Source organism: Platalea leucorodia (assembly GCF_965183815.1).
Source record: "Platalea leucorodia genome assembly, chromosome: Z".
NCBI lineage: Eukaryota > Metazoa > Chordata > Aves > Pelecaniformes > Threskiornithidae > Platalea > Platalea leucorodia.
In genome coordinates, this window is record NC_138858.1 from 65,600,614 (window position 1) to 65,626,302 (window position 25,689).

Consider the following 25,689-nt stretch of genomic DNA (forward strand, 5'->3'; position numbering starts at 1 on the left):
TCAGTTGATATACACTGAACTAAGGCAGGATGTGTGTCTTTCTCAGTGCTTTAATGGCTGTATTGTTAGCTCCCAGAATGCTAATTATAGCAAGTGACACTTTGGGTTGGTGAGCAAGGTATTTTCCAGGATGGCAGTTTAAGGTCATCCATGAGGGCAGAATGTAGTACAGATAATGATGGTGGACAGCCAGCTGAGTATAAACGGGTTGCTAGGGCTGCTGAGTAATCTGGCTGAGGGAGTTTGGGAGGAAAAGGTGGAGAAAGCATGGAAGTCTTGCTGTATACACAATGCCAGAAACTCTTGCTTTTATTGCTCAGGTTTACACGTCTGTTTTGAGGGGAAGATTACCTTACATGGGTTTTAATATCTACCTTTTCATTGCCAGCATCAGTATATTGCTGTCTGTCATATGTGGGCTTCATAATGAAAATCTAAATTTTTTATTAGGTCTAATTCAATAGATGTTTGTGTTTATAACATCTCTGAGGCACACAATCTAGAACACTTATGAATATGTTACTTTTATATATGAATTATGAGCCCTGTAAGCAGATTACTTTTTGCAGTCTCCCATACTGATCTTGTTACTGAAATAGCTCTGTGCATGGTCATCAGTTGTTTATAGCAGTTAAAACAGAAGTATTTGGTTTCTCAAAAAAAAAAAAAAAAAAAAAAAAAGTAATATGCATAGCGTTATTGAAAAGTCATTGAAAAGTCTGACAAATTTGCTTCACTCTTCTGGAGAAGACCTGTCTCTGCTTTGAGAAGTGTGCTGCTTTTCTAGGTTATGTAGAAGGTAGTCGCTCTTGTTGATTTTTTATTTTTTTCTGTGCAAAGGAAGAAAGAACCTTGCCTTCTGAATGCACATATGGCTATAACGTGCCCACGTATCAGAGCAACATGAGCCACATGTGCCCACGTTACACTGTTGTACGTCCAGAACAGCTCGTATCCCATGCCTGGAGTTACTGTGGATTTACAGCAGCGGAACTGAGAACAGAAGTGGATTTTCTGCTTCCCCAGAGAGCACATTTTTGGCACCATTTTTGGTTCTGTTTGTACCTCTCTCTGACTTCTGGCAATGAAGTCAGTTCAGATTGAGCAGTTTGTTTAGTCAGCATTTCTTCCTCCCATTGGCTTCTGCTCAGTATTCTTTCCTTGATTTAACAAAAAAGCAAACAAACAAACCCAAAATCCATCTGTGTGTGAAGGTGAAATCCTTTTCTGCTCTGTGCTCATTAGTGTTTTCTACAAATAAATAAATATCTGTCTTAATTCTTGGAAATCTGATGCCATCACAACACTTTGAGTAAGGAGCTTACGCATGACAACTGCTAGGCAAATGTTAAGGATTCATTTGATACAAGCAGGTGGATGCACCAAGACTTTCATTTGTAATTCATGCAGGAAAAAATGTTTCTTAGCTATCTAATTTCCTTGCAGTGCGTGTTTGGGTTCTTTGGTTGGCTTGAGAACTTTATCTGAAGTTGTACACTGCACATATAATCTCAAGGCCACGCTCTACTGGAAATTGCCTTTAGCAGTCTCTGCAGTGCCAGCGTGAAGATTCTTGCTAGTAGTTTAAGAAAAAAAAGAAAAAAACAAGCTTGGGTATTTAGTTTTAAACCCATTTTTAGCCCCAAAAGCTCAGAAGCAATGACGTATCATTTTTATTTTTTCTAGATAATATGTCTAATTACTGCCAACAGATCAAATAATGTTTGTGTATTGACATTGCTGGCTGTTTATCACGGTTCACCTTCTCTTGGCTCGCTGAAACTAAAGTGTTTTACTTGCAGTCAGGTTTCTTCAGTGGTGGCAAAAGTTAACTGTTAAATATTCAACACAACCATGATGAAAGATGACCCATCATCATCTTGACTTGAAGCTGTGCTATGAATGAACGATTCTGTGCCTTGTAGTCTTAATTCCTGGTTTTGCAGACTGAGTGTAGATTAACTGTAAATGTTAGATTATTCTTTTATGATATTTACATCTCAAAGCAACTCATAACTAAAACCAGATCTAACTGCTTGCATTTTCATTGCAAATGTTACCAATAGACATTAGATATATTGTTTTATCAATGAAGGCAACAAGGGGGTCTATCACAGAAGTACATCAGTGAATGTCTGATATACATAACCCAGATTCAAAAAAGAACAATTTATCCAAATAAAAAATTGGTTTGCTAGGTGTATCGAGAAGGATTAATAGCTAAATTATGTGTTCCTCAGCTGCTTGAAGATGAAACAGTTTATGTACATTTAATGGAGGAAGCAGAGGCACCTATTCTAATGCATGTAGAGTTTAAGTGCTATTCTTTTAAAGTCACATTTTGCTTCCCTTTGGAACGATGCTGTTTGTGTATTCTCAGCAGAAGAATTTTGAGAATAGAAGTAAGAACATATTCTTCAGTTTGTGTGGCTTTATAGAATTAGCCTTATAGCTATGGAAAGTAACAATAACTGGTGCAGTAACTTAGTGGGTATAGTCATCCCTTCACAAAAATTTATCAAGCCAAGGTAGATCGGTGTTTCTCTAGTCCAAAAATAGCAGACCCAACTTGGGGGAAGGGAGTGCAAAAGACAAAAAGTTAAAAAACAAGCACAAAAAAGTCTCCTTGCTTACTTAAAAAAGATCTTATATCTGTTTTTCAGGGTCATCTAACTAGAGCAGGAAAACTTTTTTTAGGTTAAATTCCCTTTTATTTACAAAGGATTTATACATACAATGGTTGTATGAGAACAGAATTAAGTGGAAAAGCTCCTGTATAGTTGCAAAAGGTCTCATAAGAATGGTGAGCAAAGTGAAAACTATTTCTCTAAACGCAAAAGTCTGAAGAGAATGAGAATACCTATAAAGGAGTACTTACCTGCTCTAAAGGACAAAATGTCTTTTTTTTTCCCTATTAATCTTGAATCTGTAAAACATAATTCAGAGAACAATCTTTCTTCTGTTCAGCAAGAATGGTTGTACCCACTCCAAATTCTTTCAGATAAGATAGCAATTTATGGACATTTTTTTATCATTATTTCATTACTGGATCCAAAGATACATTCTCTGGTCCTTGCATTTTTAAATGCAGTAGTTCATTTTCTTCCCCCCATTTTAACCAACACTTTAAACTATTCAGAATATTTTGCTTCAAAAGGAGTCAAAACTATTTTTTCATAATACTTTAAAAGAAGTCCTTACAAAATATGATCAAACTGAAGCAGAAATCAATTTCTTATCACTTCAAAATATGATTTGTTGCTCCAGTAGCTTAATGTATTTGAAAAATTCACCCTGAAATAGGGATTTAGGATTTACTACTGGTTTTCTTTTGCCTCTTGATCTGGATATCAGGCCACAGTGAGGAGTTTGTATCATGGTTGTCACTTCAGCGCTAATAAATGGGCGATATGCTGACTGAACTCTGACCTTAGACATTAAAGAATTCCTTTCATTGGGAATTTACAATTCAGTCTTAAAAATTCAAGTCTATAATGTTGATTACAGGAAACAGTTAGTGTGGGGGTAGTTGCAGTTTAAAGAAATTAATGGTTATATGGAGGGAAACATCAAAAGGTTCTTTTTAAATATTTTATATGCTCTTTATTTTCCTTTTCTGTGCTTCTCCCCCTTTTAATTTGTTGTCTCAATACATTCAGATTTTTTTTTTTTTTGCTTGGGTAGATTTTTGCCTTGAAAAGCTCAAGATCAGCTGTAGTTTTTGCTACAGCTCTTCTTGAGATGGTAAGTGATTTGCAGCAAATCAGTAATAAGTATTGCAGAGGCATCACACTAGTGGCCAGCCTATGCTTAGAACTTCTGCTCAGGGATATAGTTAACATATATATGGGGAATACAGCTCACCAGACAAACATATGTACAGGTTACTTTAGTTTTTACCATGTAATTTGGTACTGTTTTGTTTAGGCAGAGCTGAAAAAGCCTTATATTAAAACTGCTTATTCAAAGGATCCCCAACAGTGTTTCCTTCAGCACAGCTCAGTCACGTGCACAAACCCATAATCCCTATGGAAACATTTGATATTTAAACCTGCACAAAGTTTAACAGCAATTACAGAGAGCCCTAGTTTTGTGTCATGCTGCAGACCAATGCCCTGTGAGTGGAAATGTCCCGTCACCAGCCCTTCTGGATTATTATTGAGGTATTATATCAGTGTCGAGTTTAGAGATGGCAGCTTCCTTCTCTTAGTGGAAGCAGAAAAGGGCACAGCTCTCCTGCACGACTTGATCTGTATTGCTGACTAAGAAGTTAATGCTGCAGGGAACAGGCACTACCGAACTGGAGCAATGTGTGCCGCAGGGGTTAGGGAGACTTACCTTGGCATGACAGCCCTGGGTCAGTCCGTGAGATGGGCGCACTTGTCGCATGCAGCTCTCCCTCAAGAGTCAGGCCAAAGGTTGCATCTGTTCACTTGCCTTCTGCTTGGAGGAACTCACCCTAAGTATTTCTTTTTAAAATGGTTTTAAATATATAAAAAAGATTGTTAGTCAGAGGAAAAGTGACAAAGTAGTAAAGGGAAGGACATTTTGCCTTCCATATTCATTGTGAGTGACGAGATTCTTCCCCATTTTGGCCCCAAACACAGGTATTCTCATGTCCTGATATGAGTATTTCTGTAAAGCTTCGGTGGTATTTCTGGACTGAAATCCAGACACCTTTTTCACTTTTATTTATACTGATGTATTTTAAATATCTTTGTAAAAATACCCTACATCCTAACATTTATAGTATGTTTTAGACATTTGTATTTGGGTAACTGAATCAGAAGGAATGCATTAAGATTTTTTTTTTTTAAAGAAGCTTGTTCTCCTTTTTCCTCCATCATTATCAGCGGGGTGTGGATATGCTCCTGGGATCTCAGCGTTCTCAGATGCACAGTGCTCACTAACAATGAATTTGGAGTTAGGGCTGTGATACGTTACTTTCTTATTCTTTTAACTGTGCAAGTGTTGGTGTGTGTTATCACCTACACTCATGCTTCCAAAAACAGTAATGTTATACTAGTTCAGAGCTTGTAGGCTGATCACTCAAGAACATTCCTGAATTAGAAAATAGAACATGAATCTACTTGCAGTTATTTTTCTCTAAAACAGAGTGATATCCAACATTTCTTTTTAGGCCTTGTTCTGTGTTAAATGAAATCCATTGGCAGAATTCCTATGGGTTTCCACAAGAATGGTTCACTGAATTGAAGTATGTTAATGGAAGACTGAAGCTATCAGTGCAATGTGAATTGGACAAGTATTTTGGATCATTTAAGTTGCAAGCTTCTGGGTCAGGGGCTGTCTTTGTTCTGTGTTTGCACACTGCTTAACGCAGTGGTGTCCAAGAATAACACTTACATACATGATATTGCAGTACTAATAAATGTAATAATAACTTCTAGTGAGGAAATAAGGGAGCTAAACACTTTGGAAAACTGGTGATGTTCCATGAAGATTAATGCCTTCATGTGTTGATGCAGCAGTTTAAGACGAACTGTTCAGTTTTGATCGATGCTGAGTGTGCTGACAGCTTGCGCTGAGAACACTGCCCCGGCAGCAGTAATGCCCTGCTAGCTGGCTTGTTTTCCCCACAGAGACTCACTGCCCAAAGTGGAGGAGGCTGAGGTGAGAGGCTCTGTAGTCTCACTTGCAGAGGGAAGGCTGTGTTCATGTCAGTCTGGTGCTGGGACCTTAAAAATCACTATCTAGTAAGGTCAGTCAACTGTACTTCTGTTAGGTGTGTGCAAGCACTGTGCACAGCACTGTACTGCAAACATACGTCAGGTTGAGTTGGAATGGCCTGGCACTAAACTGGGGTCTCTGTGCTGTACTTTTTCATTTATGGCATCTGTGACACAGTGCTTAAGTGTATCTTCCGATGCCAAGCTTGACAGCAAAAGAGACCTGATCACTGGGGAGGTGCAACGAAGGTAAAAAATATTCCAAATGTCCCAGTGTAGCAGCTACCTGAGTAGGATAAGAGCAGAAACAGCAATTGATGGTGTCACTGCCATGGGGCTACAGCCTGGTTTGGAACCCGATGCAAAATCTGTGGAAGCCAGTGGATTTGCATTGACTTTAAGCACTGTGATGATGGAGCTAAAATGGTTGCATCCTGACTGTGTAATCATGCAAACCATGCCAAGTTGTTGGGGTGAGCCTTGAGTACAAACTTCAGTATCAGTTGTAAGGAATTGTGTACAGGTCTGAAAATAGGTTTTGCAATGCTAGGAAATAGGAATGCATGGCAGAAAAAAATCTGCAACCACTGTTGCTGGCATCAGTGTGCATGAAAAGCAATGTTATCATCACCTCGGAGTATCTATCTCAGTGCATGTTTGTGTAAGAGAAAAACAGAAATGGAGAAGGATGTCTGGCAATAACTACAAATAAAACAGCTTTTTTGGTTTTTTTTGTTGTTTTTAAAAGACATTTATTCCATTAATTTACTAAATATTTACAAATAACTTTGACTTGCAAAAGACTACTTACAAGATGAAAATAGCAGTAAAAAACGGTATATGCTGTCTTTGAAGCAATAAAATATATTGTAATACATAAACAAGAAATGACAGAATGATTAAAGACGTAACTGTAGGACAGAAGATTTTTATTAATGTTAACGTAGTCTTCTGTGATAATCATGATCACACAGAAGCGTAAACAAATGATTCACTTATTATAAACTGAATGGGATTCATATTATGGGTATGTCAGGACTACAAGATTGTGTCCCAGTCTTAGGAATGCAATGATGCATTGTTCACCAGTGCTTATTTTATTACGATGACATAATAAAGCAGGTCATGATCATGTTAAAGAGTATTCTTAATAATTGTAAACTTGAGTAGATACAAATGTAGTTACATAACATTTGTTTTGTCTCCTTGGACAGGCTGCATTAAAAATAGTTTGAGTTGTAGGCAACTTCAGAGTACATAGCAGAAAGTTTTTAAAAACCTAGGAATTGAGAGTTGTGTGGCCTGAACAAATGAACATATTCTTTTGAAGATCAAGATTTTTTATAAGAAAATTAGGACACTAAAAACTAGCTTTTCCAGAGCCATCTCTGCAATCCAGGGGTTTTCACTTACTACAGCTATGCTTCGATTTCCTTGCCTATAATGCCTCTCTTTTGGGGCAGATTATTTGGGCATCTTCAGCAGGTGCAAAAAGACTCTGCAAGCAGGGTATGCACAGCTTGAAGGTGCAAAGCAATTATTACTTACTAATGCACCCAAAAGCTAGCTGGAATTTAGTGAACAGTAGTTCTAGACTAAATGTTAGGACACTCACCACCCCCGTAAGACATGAAAAGAGCCTTTGCTGGGCAGGCAGACATGAGCTAGGTGGTGAAGATCTGGCCTCCACAGCTCCCAGGGACAGTCCTCTGTGCTGCTGCGTTGCTGCCTCCTGCCATGCTGCTGTCACTGATGGATGGATGATCCTCCTTGGCCCCAGCTGGACCAACCAGCCTGACTGGCCTTCTGTTTTTTTCCTTTAGGACTTTATATCTTTTCACGTTGGGGTTTTACCTCTTGAATCCTTGAGCTACTAACCGTACCTGTCAAGCAGAGGAGGTGTAGTTCCTTCTAGATAGAGTAAAATGTAGTGATTATGACCTGCTAGCTTATGCATATCCATTTTGGAACACGTTCTTCATTTGTAGAAAATTAAACATTTGCATCTTGCTACTTGAGCAAAGTAGCTGAACTTCAATTTTATTTCATCCTTGTGTCTTTGGTTGGGTGTTTCTTTCTTAGGATCAATAGCAGACCAACAAAGATATAAAGGACACAGTTTCAAAGTAATATGCTTCTGGTCATTGCACAGTAGAGCAAACAATTAAGCAGAGATGTGGCTAAAAACCTTTAAAAATTTGGGGCCTAGCTGTCAAAACATATGCAAGTTCAAGCTGTGACCTTGTGATCTCATGTTCTCCTAAGATAAGTCAGCTTGAGCTATGAAAATCTATGTTCAGGAATGGGTACTGCTTGAATAACGGCTGGTAAACTGGCTAGGACTTAACAGTTCTGTGATATGGCAGTGTCATTTTTTGTAAGATTTAAACCAGTACCTAATTATTATCTTTAAAGTCTATGATCTTTTTCATGAACACAAGAGATAATAATATAAAAAAACCTAGCTGAAGTACCTTGTCTTTGTTTGCAAGAAGGACTATTAGCCAGTAATGCTCTTCTGCCCTTAGTTTGCTGCATATTAGCTGTTTCATGCTGTCTGGATGTTTTTGAAATGAAACAAAACAACAAGGAGTCAAAAGACATTGTTGGCCTAGCTGACTGTGTAAGTGTTAAACAGAAGAATCTGATGTAAAAGAAAGAAAAAATATTTTAGTCCCATTGCAGCTTGATGCTGGTTGAGGGGAGAGGAGGATTTTGGCTGAGTGTGTTTTTCTTTCTTGGCTTGTTTTCTACTGCTGCCACCTCTCTAGTAGGTATAGGATGGATATAAGACATGACATCTAAAGGGGAGAAGCTGCTCCCTCGGTTTAGCTCTGGAGAAGAGTATAAAAGACCATGGAAGGTATTTTCGTTAATAATCAGTCATGCCAGAGGGGTCAGTGGCTTTGTTTTGAATTCAGTATTTGTCTATGGTACATCTGAGGGAGAAACTTAAACATGGGTTTATAACATTGCACACCAACTGCTGGGTTTGCAGTGGGGTGGTCGTAGGAGAATGTGGAGTTTACTCTGGTGCAGGTGCTGTTTGGTCAGTGCACCATCAATTCGCTGCTGCAGGCTTGCTTTTGGTAGTTACAGAGGCGTGACGTTAATCTTTGTCCTGTATCCTTCGGCCACTGCATTTTGTTGTTACTGAATAACCTAAATTTATCAGTTGTGTAGACACTTAGTTTGATTGGCTTGACCTGAAAATTGTCCAGAATGTTTTCCTTTATGACCTTAGTGTCAGTCTAGGGGCTGGACTTCATACTTCTGGGCATGCAATAGCATATGTGGGAAACAACCTTGCAAATGATTTACATTAAGTAATAGTCTTCTAATAAAAATGATTTACATCTTCACTGAGTTTCAGAAAGAAGATACTTGATGTTCTAATTTCTTGAGTTAAAGGTGATCTCTTATGTTATTTTATACTTTAAAGAATGCAATAGATGTAACCTGCAAAGCTTCCCACAATCTGAAATCAGAGATGCAACATTGCCTGAAATTGAACAGTGAGATTTCAGATCAAGTATTCATGCCCAAATGTCTTTTTCTTTTGACTTTGTTTTTAATCATTCATCTTTTCAGAAAATCATCATACACCTTCAGACTAATGAGCTTCTAAAATTGTAACCTTGACTGTTTAAACTTTGGTGTTAAATTGCAGTCTTTCACAGTAGATTCTTTCCAAGGTATTCAAAAGCAAATTATATGTTACATTGAGTTAATTTAACACCGAAGACACTTGTCAGCTCTCAGTAATACTTGCAGCGTTAATTTTCTTCCTTTTCCAAGCCTACCAGCATTTAACACAAGTTGTGCGTGGTAGTTCTTGCTAATACTGTTTTAGAGTGGTATTTGCTCAGTCGAATCTCCTTGCAAGCAGATCACATCGGTTGCCTTCCTTGTTCTTTGTGTGCTGGGAGGCAGAAGTCCTGCTGACGCAATCAGTGTACCGCAGCAGGACACTGGTGTCCTTCAGTCGTTGTACTTCTGATGGCAAGGAGTATGATTTCTCTTGATTTTTGGAAAATGAGATCTAGCACAGATAATCGGCCAAGAAGCAGATGCCGTGGCCTGACGTTATAGTGTCTGCTGGAGACACAACAATCTGCACCAGGAGCTACACATTCTATCAGTTCATTTTCACTTTCTTTCAAAGGAAAAAAAAAAAATAGACTAAAATAGTGTTAGCATGATTTTAGTAAGATCAACTCTAATGCTTTGCTGTTATTCAGGTAACTGCAGTAGTGTTGTTGGTAGTGTAGAACATTGAAGTGAAGTTTTTAGTATACCAACAAAAGTATGCTAAATGTCTACAAATAAGTTATAAATTCACAAAAGTATTAAAAAGTGGAAAATTTTAGTGGAAAATGCCATTATTTAATGATTTAGAGGATGTTCTGTTTGTTAAAGCATGAAATAGAGAATCCATCCTACAGTTCTGTTGTGACCTTGAACAAAGTCACTTTAAGCTTTTTGTGTCTCTTCAATGCAGCGAATTGTACTTACTGTTATTGTTTGGTTTGGTGTCCTTATATTGAATAACAAAATGGTTTGAACTTACCCACCAAAAAGTCCTACTGAAATAATGATCGCGGTGCTAGTGCTTTTATAGTGTTTAAAATTATTGTACAGGTAGAGATGCAATCTAGCTACTCTCATTCTGAGTAGCAAAGGGAGGGGTGTGAAAATGCAGGAAATGCTGTTAATTCTGTACGCTTACATTTTGCTTTCTCACGCTTTGGGGAAAGATACTCAGAAAACATAGTCCATCCCCTGCAGAAGGCTGTGTGGCTGTACTGCAGCTCTGCACTTACTGCTCTTCAGTCACAACTCCTGAACCTAAAGGAGAAATTGACTGAAGCTGAGTGACATGGAAAAGTAAGACTGTAGATCTCATGTGTTTTCCAGGGATTTTTAATCCATATAGTTGGAAGTCTTTGTCCTCTCCCCCTTTGGGGGACTCATGACTAAATTTGCTGAACTCAAAAGTTGCAATCTAGAGAAACCCAAAATTTTTTTTGTTTTAAAGATGAAACATAATTTTACTTTTAGTCACATCTTTTCTTGAGTTCTATAAAAGGTAACACTCAAATGTAGTTGAACTCTTACAGGAAAAATTTTCAGTCTATGTTAAATATGCTGTGTTTATGAATTTTTATAATGAATATTTTGTAGCTGCAGAAATACAACTTAGGTATAAAGTAGACCCAAACCAAACATCTTCTGCTGAGTATCTCTGACTTGTTTATTCTTTAATGTCATGGACTTATTAATGGAATAAGGTGTCTTTGACCTGTAAGCTGATGATCATTACTCATTTAAAATGAGGGGCAAAACCAACAACAACAAAATCTCTTTTTGTTATCCTTTGTGATGCTTTCAAATTATAATCTCCAATACTTTTTATGAAGCAGGACAGCTGAAACAGTTAAGATACCAGAAAAGTTGTAGCTCTGCAGTCACATTTGTAGCTCTACAAATGGCTGTGATTTTTAAATTTTTTTTCAACTGGATTCAGTTTCTGTTGTGTATTTAAAGTCTTGCAGAAGACCAGTTCTGCCAAGCAAGTGAAAGCAGGAGGATTAATAGCTCCCTAAGGACATCATTCTTCTCACTAGAGCTAGACCTGCTCGTGCATATACTCTTCCCCGTGTTTGTCCCATCAGTGAACTCATCTTGGTTTTAGGGCCAAAAGAACACTGTAAATTAGATTTCAAGTTTGTTTAACATTTCATCTTCCTGCTTGTACTCTTTGTTGCAATTTAATACTAATTATTTTGACAGCCTTTATGAACCATTCCAGAGTCTGAAAAAGGAATAATTAGTAACAGTTGAAATTAAATCTAGTTTTCATATCAAGCCAGTATAGTTACAGATGGCATACCCAAATTCACATGTTCCCATCCTGTACATCCTTAGTTAAGCATGACCCCTGATTATGTGCTTGCCTACTTGAATCACGACCAGAGTTGAGTTTAAGTATGAAAGTCACATAGATACCTCGCACATCTACTGTATGATTTGCATAGAAATTACCAATAAAGCAACTAATAGGCATTAGATAATTTCTGTTTTATTAAAGGATTTTTCCAACATGTTCAACATGTAGACTGCAAGACACATGCTATAGGTGTAGACAGTGCAAAAAGTAAGTTCAGTTGCCACTCCGTCCAAACTTTTCCCCTCCAGTACAACACAGTGACAATACGTAACTGTTCCTTCTTGCTGAAAATGTCACCTGCTCGAGTTCCTTCAGAGCACAGAATTTCATTCCTTTCTTCAGTACTTCACTAAAATCAATAGAAATGAAAAGTCAGGAAGTCTTGAATGAAGGCAAAGATTTCAGGCAACGAAATGGTCTTGGTAAAAAGAATTTGGCAGTAGAAAGAACTCTCTCATGTGCATGGTCTTTAGAGAAAATACTGCAAGATCTTTTTTTCTTCTTTTCTTTTTTGGTGAATTTTTATCATCAAAATGAGAATGATCCCTACAGGGTAAGTGAACTTAAAAGTTATTCTGTCCTGAAAGCAAACAACAAACAAACTCGAAAAAGCAAATCTAGCAAAACCAAAAAGCCTGATTTCAGTCTCCTTTTTAACGAGAAAGTAGGGAAAGAAGTGAAAGAGTCAGACTTCATATAATCTCACACTCCCAGTATTACAGAATTTGACTGCAACATTGCAAGGCCTAAAACAGAGCAAAGAAAGCCGTAACTGCATCTGGCATTTTTAACATACTATGGTGAAGGTCTCTTAAGCATTTTCTTTTGAGGTGCATTTAGATGGGCAATACTTCTGTCTTCAAATCTGGCACTGCAGAGGTCTGTATAAGCAAATGAGGATGATATTCCTTTATTACCATGACCAGAGTTAAGCACTACATACAGCTGTATTACATTTCTGATAGCCTCACTGAAACTATGGTATTCTCTCAACTTGCGTGTGCCTCGAGAGACTTGTGGCAGAAGTCTGTCCCATAGTTAATCCATGTATGCACTCATTCCACTGTAAGGCATACAGAACCAGAGAGACACAAAGATTTGTCTTTTGTGTAGATAACCATTCTCAGTCCCTAGTAAATGCAAGTCTCTAATCACAAAATTCACCCTGAAGTACTTTCCTAGCCTTCTGATCGATTTGATGAAAAGAACAGAATTGGAAATGGGGGAACACTTTTTTTTTTATACATATTGACAGCTTCATGCTGAAGTTTCATACATAAAAATATACGTGGAAAATATTTACGTTACGAGTGCTGTCCTTGTTTCATTTTCTGTATAACATATATAGTTATGTTTTTATACTTCTTTAAGTTTCATAACATTAAATGTACTAACTGTCTCCAGTACATCAGTAACGAACTGTTAGTGAAATCTGGCACCAATTTTCAGGTGACTCTCAAAAGTACACAGACTTTGGGTTTGGAATCGTCTTTATAAATATTCAGTGAAATCTGTCTAGTTTCAAGCAGTGTGACTTATAGAAGCTAAACTCAGTACAGCCTTTCCTTTTCATAAAGGAAATTAAAATATATTCAAGGAATAAGTACACTTCAGCTTGATTTAAGTTAAGCATATGGCTCCAGCAGTGTCCATGATACAGGGTGTGAGCCTAGTCCCAAATCTGAAACAGTCAATGAATTTTTTTCCACTGACTGATATAAGAGAGTTTTATTCTCCAGTTTATCTAGAATATATATTTTGATGAATGTGTAGGTTATTTTGGTTTTCATTTCTAAGGAAAATGAAATTGGCTTGGGCTTTTTTTTTTTTCTTTTTGTCATCTATTTCCAATGTTCATTTTATCAGAGAACAAGCATTTGTTGGTAAAATTGTTGATATTCTCGTGAAGTTTGGACCAAAATAAAGTAGGCTTTACGGCTGTGAGCTTGTACTTCATTCTTTTTTATGGAGGGCAATACATCAGCTTCTGCTGTAGAAAACCAAGGTATTAAAAATAGTAATTTGCATGATAATAAATGAAATTAGTTCTATAAGAGAAAAATACCTTCAGTTTGTTGGAAAATCTTCTCTGAGAATTCAGCATCATCTTTGCTGTGTAATTTGCCCTCCTTCTCTTTTCTCCCCCCTTTTCCCACATACAGGCAAAAAGAAAGGCTAACTTTTACCTAGTTACGCGATTTTATGTCAGAAAAAAAGTGTGGGCTTAATTTTAAATGCATAATGATTAATTCTATTTCTAATTTCTAAAACTTCTATTTCTGAAGTTTTTCTTCAGCAAATTACTTCAGATTCTTTAGACACCAATTGATTCTGATGATCTCAACTTAAAAAAAGGAACAAAATACAAACCTTTCTTCCATCTGAGTGGGGGCTTGTATGTATAAAATAGTAACAGGGTATCTCCAGAGAAAATGCAAAGTGCAAGATAGGGGAAAATTTTAGAAGGGAATTAGTTGCTAGTGAATGTAATGAATGATTCACAGTAGAGCTCATTAAGAAACTCTTTGATTTTGAATGATTCATATTTCTATCATAACGCAGCTTTAACCAATGCTGTTACAGACTTTGAAAAATTAAAGCAAACCTTAAAAATAAGATTCATCCTTACTGTATTGACAGATTTCAAAGATTATGCTGTGTAAAAAACGTATGGCTACAGAAAGGAAATATACATGCATATATGTCTTTTAAAATAAGATTACAAAGTGCAGTGCTGAAAAAGAAGTTTTCCCTCAAGATTGCTTGTGTCACTTCCATTTACTTCTTTTATGTTCATGCATTGTAATATTCTTTTAATTGTGTGTTTATAGTAGCTTCTTTTATGGAACTTCATTTGATAAAGATGAGATACTGAACTACAGAAAGAGCAGCTCTTGGATATTTTGGGGTTTATTTCTATTAGTAAATGTGTTTGTTGTCTCAGTACTTTCTGGATTACTTGTTGAATTTTGCTTTGAAAGCAGAGCTAGTGTTTACTCAAAAGAGTGGTTTCTCAGGGACTGGAACAGACATGTTCCCTTCTCCAGCTCCTGTCCTAAACCTTTTAGGCAGTCTCTCTCTCCACTAGATTAAAGATCACATTCTCCATTTCGAACTCAATTCAAAGTTGAAATAGCTCCAGAATGATACTCTGAGATACTTGCAAAATCTGTATCCTAACAGGTAGGGCAGTGAGATGAAGATGTTGATGTCAACCAGCTTTGTGGTTGAGAAGAGACTTAAAGCAAGTTTGTTCCCTATGGTGAATGCTCTCTTTATTACGCTGATAAAGTAAAAAAGAAGTATCAACAGCTCTTTTTCCTGTGCATTGTGGGAGGCCTGATTGGTCACTTGTTCCCTAAGAATTTTTTCATCCATGTTGCTTCACGTATGGATACTGAGGGATTTAAAGGGCTATTTTGCCGCTTTGGGACATGCTGCTATTTTTGACAAAGTGAAGAATTTTGGTGTTAGGCCACTTTTGGATGCCTAATTTAAGAGATTTATTTTAAACATACGTGTCATTATACAGGACTTTGATTTCATTGGTTTTCAGTCAGAGCTTTGAGCATCCAGGCTAATCAAACTATGAAGCACGGAGCTGAAAGCTCAGAAGGTGAAGACCACCAAAATAATGATAAGTTGTAACAAAGATAGTTAACTTCATGCAGGGAGTCTGTCAGAGAGCTATGAAAAATTAAAACATGATTTCTCATTTCCAAAAAAATGAGGCAGAAAATTGTACAACAATAAAATATTTTGTGCTACAGTTGTCCATCCCTGGAGCAGAGCTGTACTTTGCACTGAAAAAGGTACTAGTGTATTTTTGTGAAAACTAAAAAGTAGCACATGATCATGGAATTATGGAGTGCATTGTAATGCGTGTGCCAAAGTTCATGAATAAAGATTGTTCCAGACCTTACTGTTTTGGTGCCGATTGCTGCTCTTGATCCAGCAGCTAACAACAACCATTAGAGCCTGAGTTTGCCTCTTAGCACTTGAGCGATATGAAGCAGGCTTAGTTTTTCTGCACAATCTGGACATGTATGTAGGAGTTGGGAAAGGCTAGAGAGTTGAGGTTTTAAAATCCAAAGGAAACCCTGTGAAACATGAAAACTGTGTTTGTTGGAGACAGAACAGCATCAAATGTAAATACATTTCAGTAGAGCTGGGAAAAGCTGAATCCCTGAGCCTGCTCCACAGTGTGAGGAATCTAGATCTATCCAAAAGATGATTGTCTGAATATAATAAAATCTATTAGTCCAAATACTTAACATTGGGCAAAATTTTGCACAAAGGATAATTAATATAAGTTTTCTGAAATGGGAAGAATCAGTCATGTAACCTTCATGACAGTTGCTATTGTTAGTTCCAGCTTGGATCTCTGACAGACGGAAAGGTATTCTTACTGGCCTTAGTTTCTTTTCTGTTTCTCTTGTCCATATTTTATTAAAATGAGCCATGTTTAGACACAGTGAACCTGATTGTTTTCCAAAGCGGTCAGGATATATGTTTAAAAAACCCTGTTGCAGGCAGAGCTCATTCAGGTCTCTCGGAGTTAAGGGTTGGTTTAAGACTTTGGGTGCAGCTTTCCAAGATCTTCAGCGTTATTCGTTATTTTACTGAGTCACAAACATGTTGGAAGTAAATATATGTTATAGCTAAGTTTAAATCCCCAAACAAGCATTTCATTTCATTATTATACTTCTAAATGTTGAAGAGGAGAAGCATAGATTTTTATATTTTTTTACTTTAATTAGCTTAGCAATTTTATTAGGATGTTTCTTGATATACATAATGATACTTCTAACAGCAAAGCTTTATTGGTATCCAAAATGTCAGATAAAGACAAAGGCAAAGTAAGAATTCTGAAGTGGATAAGCATGGAAACACCAAATGGAAACATTTTAAAGGATGCTCAGTGGAAACCCTTGTCAAAAAAAGAAAGAATAGAAATCCTGGTTCTGCTGAAGTCAATGGGAACTTTGCTGCTGACCTCAGTGGAGATAAGATTTTACTTCAGTTATGCCACTGCAGGAATAAAATAGCTTGAAATTGCTGAAAAGAACACAGTGGGAGTAAGAATATGATTATATTGGGGGATAAGCCCCAAAGGTGGGGTTTGGGCGGGGGGGGTTGTTTCTTGATTGAGGCAAGAAAAAATTCTCCTTGAGCAAACTCTGTAAAAGCTTTCATAAGACACATTAGTGTTTTCATATAGTCTAAGACCTTCTAAAGCAGTAGTTATCACTTTATTCACAGCAGTACTTTTTTATACACTGACACTGAGCACTCCTGTCTTTGCTGCTGTTCCTCTTAGTGGGTTGCCGTCTGTCACAAATTTAAAGGTTTCCCAATTTCCCAATACTTGTAGAATTTATTCAGCTGATTGTCCTTAACACTGTTACACATTTATTGAATGCAGGGTAAAAAAAAAAAAAAAAAGCAGGTAATACTTTCAAGGAGCTTCAGCAACTTTGATATCTTCAGATTATGCTTGTAGCTGAATGGCTTCTCTTGGAAAGATGGAAAATCTTTCCATCTACCACAGCTGCAGATAGGTATACTGATTTAGCAGAACATCAGCTCTTTACAGCACCAGGAAAACAAGTAAAGACCTTCACCAGTGGAGGTCAAATAAAAGTTTGGTACCCTTTGAAAAAATGGCAATTAGTCTTTATTTCTCTACTGGCAGTTTACCCATTGCCCAGGCATTGGGAGGTAGATATCTGACAGCAGCTAGGAGTTTAAGTAATTTTATGTCTTCACACTTATGCTTAAACTGCAATTTATATTCAAGAATAATGATAACATTTCTTAAAATATGCCATCTCACCCTTCTGTTTTTATGTTGATTTCTCTCTCTTCTCTGTCCTCTTGTTTTCTTTTAGATTATTTTTTCCTTCCATCTTAGGTAACATAGTATAACATATGCTACTTATGTAACGATATTTAACTTTTCTCCGTTAGATTTATTAGTTTTCCGTAAATAGTCCACAAATACTCTTAATAGAAAAATCATGAACATTTTGACTCCTGTGGAAGCAATCCAGACAGCTTACTCACACCCGTTACTTTTGGTTGGGTTCAGAACTGCTACTGATGTGATTCTGCCTGTGTGAAATCAGACATTTGACATGGTGTTTTGCACTTCCATGAAGCGGTTTTTGTGACAAGAACATTTTTGCTGCTGTTCATAAATATTTGAGGGATGTCAACAGACATGTTAGAAAAAAGGCAAGGAGTGACATGCACTGTTCAAGCTGACTTTCTGATCCTAAACCCGTCAAGGCAGGCAAAATTTCTTCCATTGACTTGAGTCAGCCCCGCTGTTCCTTCCAAGTGCCGTTGTGGTTTTCTTTTTTTTTTGTTCTTTTAAACAGGGGGAAGTGAGAAGGAGTAAAAAGACCTGTCTATTATCATCACTGTATTAACAGATAAAAAGCTGCCAGTACCTACTATCTAACTAAGACTAAAAAGGCACTTATTAACAGAATGGCCTGATACTGTGGGAGAGCTCTAATAGCTGGTTAGATCAATCAGTGTCTCAGCAGAGTCTTGACAAGTTTCTGATTTAATGGGCTGAGCCTATTTCCAGCTCTTATTAGTCTAAAAGTTTTAAGGTTTCACAAGACTAAACTCAGCCTGGATTGTCATTGTAGTGCAGGCCAGGAATTTCTTCATGATTATGGTAAAAGCAGGCCATTTTCTTCCCTACAGAAAAGGGTCATCTTTTCAACCCTTTTTTGAGTTTTTTCCTTGAGTTCTTCAAGAAAGCAAAACCAAAGATGGTGAAGTTATCAGACGCTGTCCATGGAGGCAAGATAAACTGAAATGAAGCTGCTAAGTGTGAATTAATGCACTAGTGGTCAAGCTTAATGTTATACTTGATTTCTTCTTATTCATCACTTTTTAAGAAGAATGTGTTTTAGATGTCAAGATGTCAATGTGTGACAACCATGTTCTGAAGGAAAGCAGTACTGAAAATCAGGATACTAATAGTGAAACCAGAAGAAAAGGACTGCTGTTTGATAAAGAATCTGGAATATTGCTTTGACAACCCAAGCCACTGCAGTATTGTCAGCTGAGAAATATATTTATGTCTCCTGAGATGAATGGTAAAACTCCCACGCGGTTTGGCTTGGGAAGGAATAGAACTATGCTATTTTTGCACAAATCTAATCATTCAGCTGTTTTTGGCTTAAATTAGAGTAGTCTCAGGACTTATATATGCTGGTTGGTGAGAACTGGATAGTGGTGTGTCACAGGATGAGGATTGCCTGGTGAGTAGTGTGTTACAGCTGCAGCACCGCCTGCCTACTAGCACATTCCTTATTAGAGAAGGAGAGAAAAAATGATAAATAATACTATGCCTTTGTGACTTCAGCCAAGGATTTTCCTACCTTGGAGGAATACACAGCTTTTCTAAATGACCCTTTATTCTGCTGCCGTGTGAAGCTGGACGTGACCCAGAAAATCAACCTGTTTATAGCTGCAGTTTTAACACAGTTAAATACTAGCTCTTATCTTCAAGTGGCTCACTGTGTTTCTAGTGCAAGTTTTAATTGGCTAAGAATAGTGAGTTTTAAATATTTAAGTAAATATTTTTGTAGTGATTCGAATTAAAAAAATAAAATCTTTATAAAAAATAAAAACCTTTATCAAACTAAAGATTAATGTCAAAAATCTTATGTTTTGAAATTTGGTTGGTAATGGCTGGGTTTTGCTTTGTGTGGAACTTGTCACTGAAAGGAAGTCTTTGTTTCTTTTTCTTTACTTCCTGAGCTTTTGGGTTTCCGAGCTGTTCATGGTACAGTATTCACCTGTCAGATTTCAGAGCTCTCAGATACAGAGTGAACGGATAGTTTAGGAAAACGGCAGTTGAGTTCTGGAGTGTGTTACAACCAAGCTGTCTTTCACAGTCCAGCTGGAATGAGGAGATGTTTGTAGTGGCTGATGGCGACTGACAGTGAGTGAGACAACTCTGCTCCCGCTGTTTGTGTAAATGGCTTTTCTCCTCAATATAATGTCCATTGCAACAGGCTCTGCTGGGGATAGTCTCAATAGTGAAGTGAAAAATACAGTGATAGGAATTACTTTTCTCAGGCCTTCTGGTGTCTTGAGTGCAACACATTAGAGGTTGTCATGATTTAACCCCAGCCAGCAACTAAGCACCATGCAGCTGCTTGCTCACTTTGCCCCTGCTGGGGTGGGGGAGAGAATCGGAAGAGTAAAAGTGAGAAAACTCGTGTGTTGAGATAAAGACAGTTTAATAGGTAAAGCAAAAGCCACGCACACCAGCAAAGCAAAACAAGGAATTCATTCACTCCTTGCCATGGGCAGGCAGGTGTTCAGCCACCCCCAGGAAAGCAGGGCTCCATCACGCGTAACGGTTACTTGGGAAGACAAACGCCATCACTCCGAACGTCCCCCCTTCCTTCTTCTTCCCCCAGCTTTTACTGCTGAGCATGATGTCCTGTGGTATGGAATAGCCCTTTGGTCGGTTGGGGTCCTGGCTGTGTCCCCTCCCAACTTCTTGTGCACCCCTAGCCTGCTCGCTGGTGGGGTGGTGTGAGAAGCATACATCTCTGTATTATCAACAATGTTTTCAGCACAAATCTAAAACATAGCCCCATACTAGCCACTATGAAGAAAATTAACTCTATCCCAGCCAAAACCAGCACATTCTCCCCCTCTTCCCTGAGCAAAGGCAAGCCCATCCATAGGATTGCTTTTGCTCAAGGACCTGAGTACACTTGGTGGGTGATGCAGAAGGATGGGAATTCTGATGTGTACCTCAAGGGGACTTGATTTTGGGTGAGAATAGCCAATGAACTGAACTGTATGATGTTAACTAGTATATAATACTGTATGTCAGCACTACTATGGTTGCTATATGCCATATCAATGGTGTTACAGTAAGAGTCACCCAGCTTAATGAAGAATGAACTTTGATAGAACCAGAGAAGTGCAGCAGTGATGGAACCAGAACTGGCTTCAGCATGCTACAATCCAAAACCACACACCATTTCTCCTGCCCTGAAGGACTGTTAATGACACATGGAGCCCAAAGTCATGGACTAAATGAACCCAGCAGACGTTTTAGAGCGATGGCCCATAGACTTAGGGAATGATATCTGTGTGTATATATCAAAAGACAGGAAAAGTGGTGGTGATGAACTGGAATGTATTGGAAAGTGTGGGACCTGGGCATGATGTAGATGGTATAGAATAAAGGGTGGATACTGTCCTGGTTTCAGCTGGGATAATTTTCTTTCTAGTAGCTGGCAGAGTGTTGTTTTTTGGATTTAGGATGAGAATTATGTTGATAACACGCTGATGTTTTAGTTGTTACTAAGCAGTCAAGGACTTCTAAGCTTCTCATATTGGCCTGCCAATGAGAAGGCTGGAGGTGCACAAGAAATGGGGAAGGGGCACAGCCAGGACAGGTGACCCAAATTGGCCAAAGGGCTATTCTGTACCATATGACGTCATGCATATAAACTGGGGGGAGTTGGCTGGGGTGTGGCCGCTGCTCAGAGACAGGCTGGACATTGGTCAGTTGGTGGTGAGCAGTTGTTTTTCATTTGCATCACTTGTCTTTCTTGGGTTTTATTTCTCTGTTTTTGTTATTTTTCTTTTCATTACAATTTATTCTAATAATTATTATTATTATTAGAATATTTTATTTCAATTATTAAACTGTTCTTATCTCAACTCACAAGTGTGCTCACTTTTACTCTTCCGATTCTCTCCCCCATCCCAGCGGGGAGGGGTGAGCGAGCAGCTATGTGGTGCTTAGTTGCTAGCTGGGGCTAAACCACGACAGAGGTGTACTGATGGAAAAACATGTGAAAGCGTAACTTCTGCTGTGGTCATTTTGGTATTCCTTGCATAAATGGAGAAGTTCGGTCTTTAGGGCTGTGATAACTTTAAAGCAAGTCAAAAAGTAGGTAAGTAGATTTCTTTCCCCCTCCTCAAAACAAAGCAGTGTAAATGCTTCCAATGCTTGTTTTCAGCCTTTCCCGTGGACGTACAAATAAGACATTGCAATTCCTACTTGGTTAGGAAATTGCTTTTCTTGTTTTGATATAGATGTAGTAATTTGCTACCTGGTGGTGGATGCAGGGTAGCCAAAGACTCCCCTGGCTTTGCTCATTCTGGCTTGAATCCCAAGCGATGGTGGTGCCTAATGACATAGCAGAGCACCTGGAAGCGTATGCCAGCACAACTGTAATCTTATGAAAATCAGAAGGCATGTAGGCATGTACCAGAATTACTAACCACAGAGATTCAAAAATCATGAGTGTGGTTGCAAAAAAACAAGACAAAAACAATCCACCTTCCTATAAATCTGGCATAGAAATTATGGGATTATCAGGACAGTGACGCACACACACACCCCTTTTAGATTGTCTATACTTTACTTACAGATTTTTAACTTGAGAAGTCATTCGTTTGACTTTCCCTGTACTGTTGTGACAGAAAAAGAGATTTTTGGTTTTGTTGAAAGAGGAAATTAGGTTGTAATTTGCATGCTTTGCCATGCTTCAGCAGTTGAGCCTATAGAAAGGATACAAAGTATCATTTGTTTCTTAATCACAGTAAAGTCATAAGTATTAATGATGATTTTTAAATTAAGTGTGCACCATTTGATTGCTGAACTATAACCTTAAAATCACAACTAGGTGAAATTTTCAGAGTAGGAAATCCAAGAGCACTGAGCTAACAAGATAAAAACATTTGAACAGGTCCTTGAAGTGTGCTACTAAATATGGATGCAGATGGTTTTAATGAATATTTCATCTAGGGGACCTTACTAATTAAGATCCATGTCTCCAATGAAACGTGAAAAACTACTGTTGTGCTTTTTAAAATTTAACTCTATGTCACCTTTGTTAAATGGTCTATGTGTAAATTGGCTTCTGTGTTTTCTGGCATGGGTAAAGGAGAATAAAGGGATAAAGACTCCATTATCTTTTCTTGTATTGTTCAAGAGAGAGGTTTTGGCATTCTTTATGTGAAACTGATGTTTATTTCAGGAACTTACTGAGTTGGATTTGAATGTTCTGTTTTCAGTCGTATCAAGATTTCTAGAATTATCACCATGGGTCTGAAATTTTGTCAGGATGTAACTATTTGGACAAAAATGTAGAAAAAATCAAAAGCATTGCATTGCATTTTCATCTTCATAGGAAAACTGTTTTCTGTCTGAAGTGTGGAAATGGCCAGGTTCAAAACCCAAAGAGGAGCCTTAAAGAAAAGTATTATAAATATTTATGTAAGCATTTGTAGGTATTTAACTGGGCCTTAGAATATGTGTTGTGGTTTTAGCGCCCTTCTGTGAAGCTCATCCAAAGCCTCTAGGTCATATCACTTACATGATGCTCTGTAAGGGCTTGCATGATACATAGGCTTTCTTCTTGCTTCCTGGATGGGGTGAATGTGTCTCTCTCCCTGCACCCATATATTTCACAGACGTTATTTGCTGTGTTCGTTAAGTGGAGAATAAAATCCATAATATTCAGTGCAGACTGGAAAAAAAACAACGTCAGATCTCTTTTTGTTGTACAGAACTCTGTGGTCATGAGTTAAATCAAATTTGCTGTCGTTTTTCTTACTACTCTTGTTGCTGTTGTGGTTATCATTATTTGTGTCACTGTCATCCTTAGGAGCTACAAATGTGGGCTGTTGTAGATGCAGAACAAAAAACCTTTGAAAGCTTGTATAAAGGATGTGAGAAAGACAACACTGACACCAGGAGAGAGTACAGGTGAAAAGTGGAACAGACTTCTTTGGAGTGATTTGCTGTAGTCTCCGGCAGTCAAAGAGTTTTTAGGTTGTTGTAACCATCAGGACATAGGTGGGACTTTGAAGAAGGCATTTTGCAAATATTTATAGTGACTGTCTTGCAAGTGAGAGAATAGGGAATTTCCTGAGAGTGTCTTTGTGCTCACTCTGCGTTCCTTCTCCGTCATGGGGACTGCAGTCCAGAAAGGAAGAAAACTGAAGCAACTATGTCAGTTGTGGAAAGCAGGTTGCTTACGGATTTGTGAACTAATTCCCTAATGGCCCTCTGTGACCCACTGTGAGACACAGATTTAGGAACTGGTTAAAATAATACCCTTGAGGATCCAACAGCATAGATAGCTAACCTGAGTCTTCACGGCAGCTGCAGGGGTTATTGCAACCTTGAGGCTGCAGTGGCTGCCACAGATAGTCTCTGTTGCAGAGCTACTCTGTCCAGGGAGCAAAATTCCACCTACGTTAGGCTATTTTTCCCCCACAGAGTGAGTGGTGACAACAGATTTTAGCCCTAAAACATGTTCTTATGGCTTCCCAGTTGATCAGACTAGATTATTCATCTGAACTTGTTTTCTTTGTAAGGGAAAAAGAACATATTCCTCTAGAATATTAAAACTAAGACAACAAATGGCACATCAGGAAATTACACTTAATAGCTGACTTAACACAAAAGGGAGGTTTTACTATATTTAAGGTAAAGATCTCCCACCTAGTGGATGAAGGGAAGGCAGTGGATGAAGTTTTTCTGGATTTTAGTAAGGCATTTGTTACCGTCCCTCACAGCATCCTTCTGGACAAGTTGTCCAGCTGCAGGATGAGCAGGTTCACGGTGCACTGGGTAAAAAACTGGCTGAACAGCAGGGCTCAGAGGGTTATAGTGAATGGGGCTACATCTGGCTGTCGACTGGTCACCAGCAATGTTCCTCAGGGTTCAGTTCTGGGGCCACTTCTGTTTAATATATTTATCAACGATCTGGATGCAGGAGTTGAATGCACCATTAGCAAGTTTGCTGATGATACTAAACTGAGAGGTGCTGTTGACTCTCTCAAGGGACAAGACGCCTTGCCGAGGGATCTAGATAGATTGGAGTATTGGGCAATAATTAATGGGATGAAATTTAACAAGTAAAAATGCCAGATTCTGCACCTAGGATGGAGTAACGCCAGGTACAAGTATAAATTGGGAGAGGAGTGGCTGGAGAGCAGCCCTGCAGAAAGGGATCTGGGGGTGCTGGCTGACAGCAGGCTCAATGTGAGTCAGCAGTGTGCCCTGGCAGCCAAGAGGGCAAACAGCATCCTGGGGAGCATCACACACAGCACAGCCAGCCAGTCAAAAGAGGTGATTGTCCCGCTGCATTCAGTGTTCATGCAGCCTCACTTTGAATACTGAGTGCAGTTCTGGGCCACACAATTTAAGAAGGATATGGAGGTCCTTGAATGCATCCAGAGGAGGGCAACAAAGCTGGTGAAAGGTCTGGAAGACATGTCCTGTGATGAGTGGCTAAAGAACTCTGGGTATGACTAGTTTGGAGAAAAGGAGGCTGAGGGGCCACCTCATTGCCCTCTACAGCTTCCTGAGGAGGGGAAATGGAGAGGGAGGTTCTGGTCGCTTCTCCCTGGTATCCACTGACAGGACACCTGGGAATGGTTCAAAGCTGTGCCAGGGGAGGGTCAGACTGGACATGAGGAAGCATTTCTTTACCGAGAGGGTGGTCAAACAGTGGAACAGACTTCCTAGAGAGGTGGTCGATGCCCCAGGCCTGTCAATGTTTAAGAGGCATTTGATCAATGCCCTTAATAACATGCTTTAAGTTTTGGTCGGCCCTGAAGTGGTCAGGCAGTTGGACTAGATGATCGTTGTAGGTCCCTTCCAACTGAAATAGTCTATTCTATTTTATCTTTTGATGATAAGAAGTACAATGGCATACTTTTCTATTTAGCTTGAACATGTTGAAGGAGAGGGAAGCTCTTAGGTTGTCCAAGTCAGCATTTACATGATAGTTCATGATTAGATTTCCAATCACAGACTTAAATTTAGGCCAAGGAAATGGAGATGGGCTCTGCTGTCTGCTTGCCCACACATCCTTTTCTGACTTTCATATTTGCCTCAGACTGCAGCAACTAGACGGGCATAAGAGTAGTGTCTTATGCTGCTGCAGAGGATTAGCAGGACTTGTACCCCTGATGAAGAGATTCTATTAAAAAACAAGGTTTCTTCTATTTTAATAATAATAACAGAATACTGAA

The 25,689-nt window shown here is 38.5% G+C and overlaps 1 protein-coding gene across 1 annotated transcript in view; it reads left to right on the plus strand.

The window, feature by feature from the left end:
* Positions 1 to 25,689, plus strand: part of KCNN2 (potassium calcium-activated channel subfamily N member 2) — a gene marked incomplete at both ends in the record, with an annotated part of 75,511 nt that overhangs the window by 24,833 nt on the left and 24,989 nt on the right. The window lies entirely within an intron of this gene.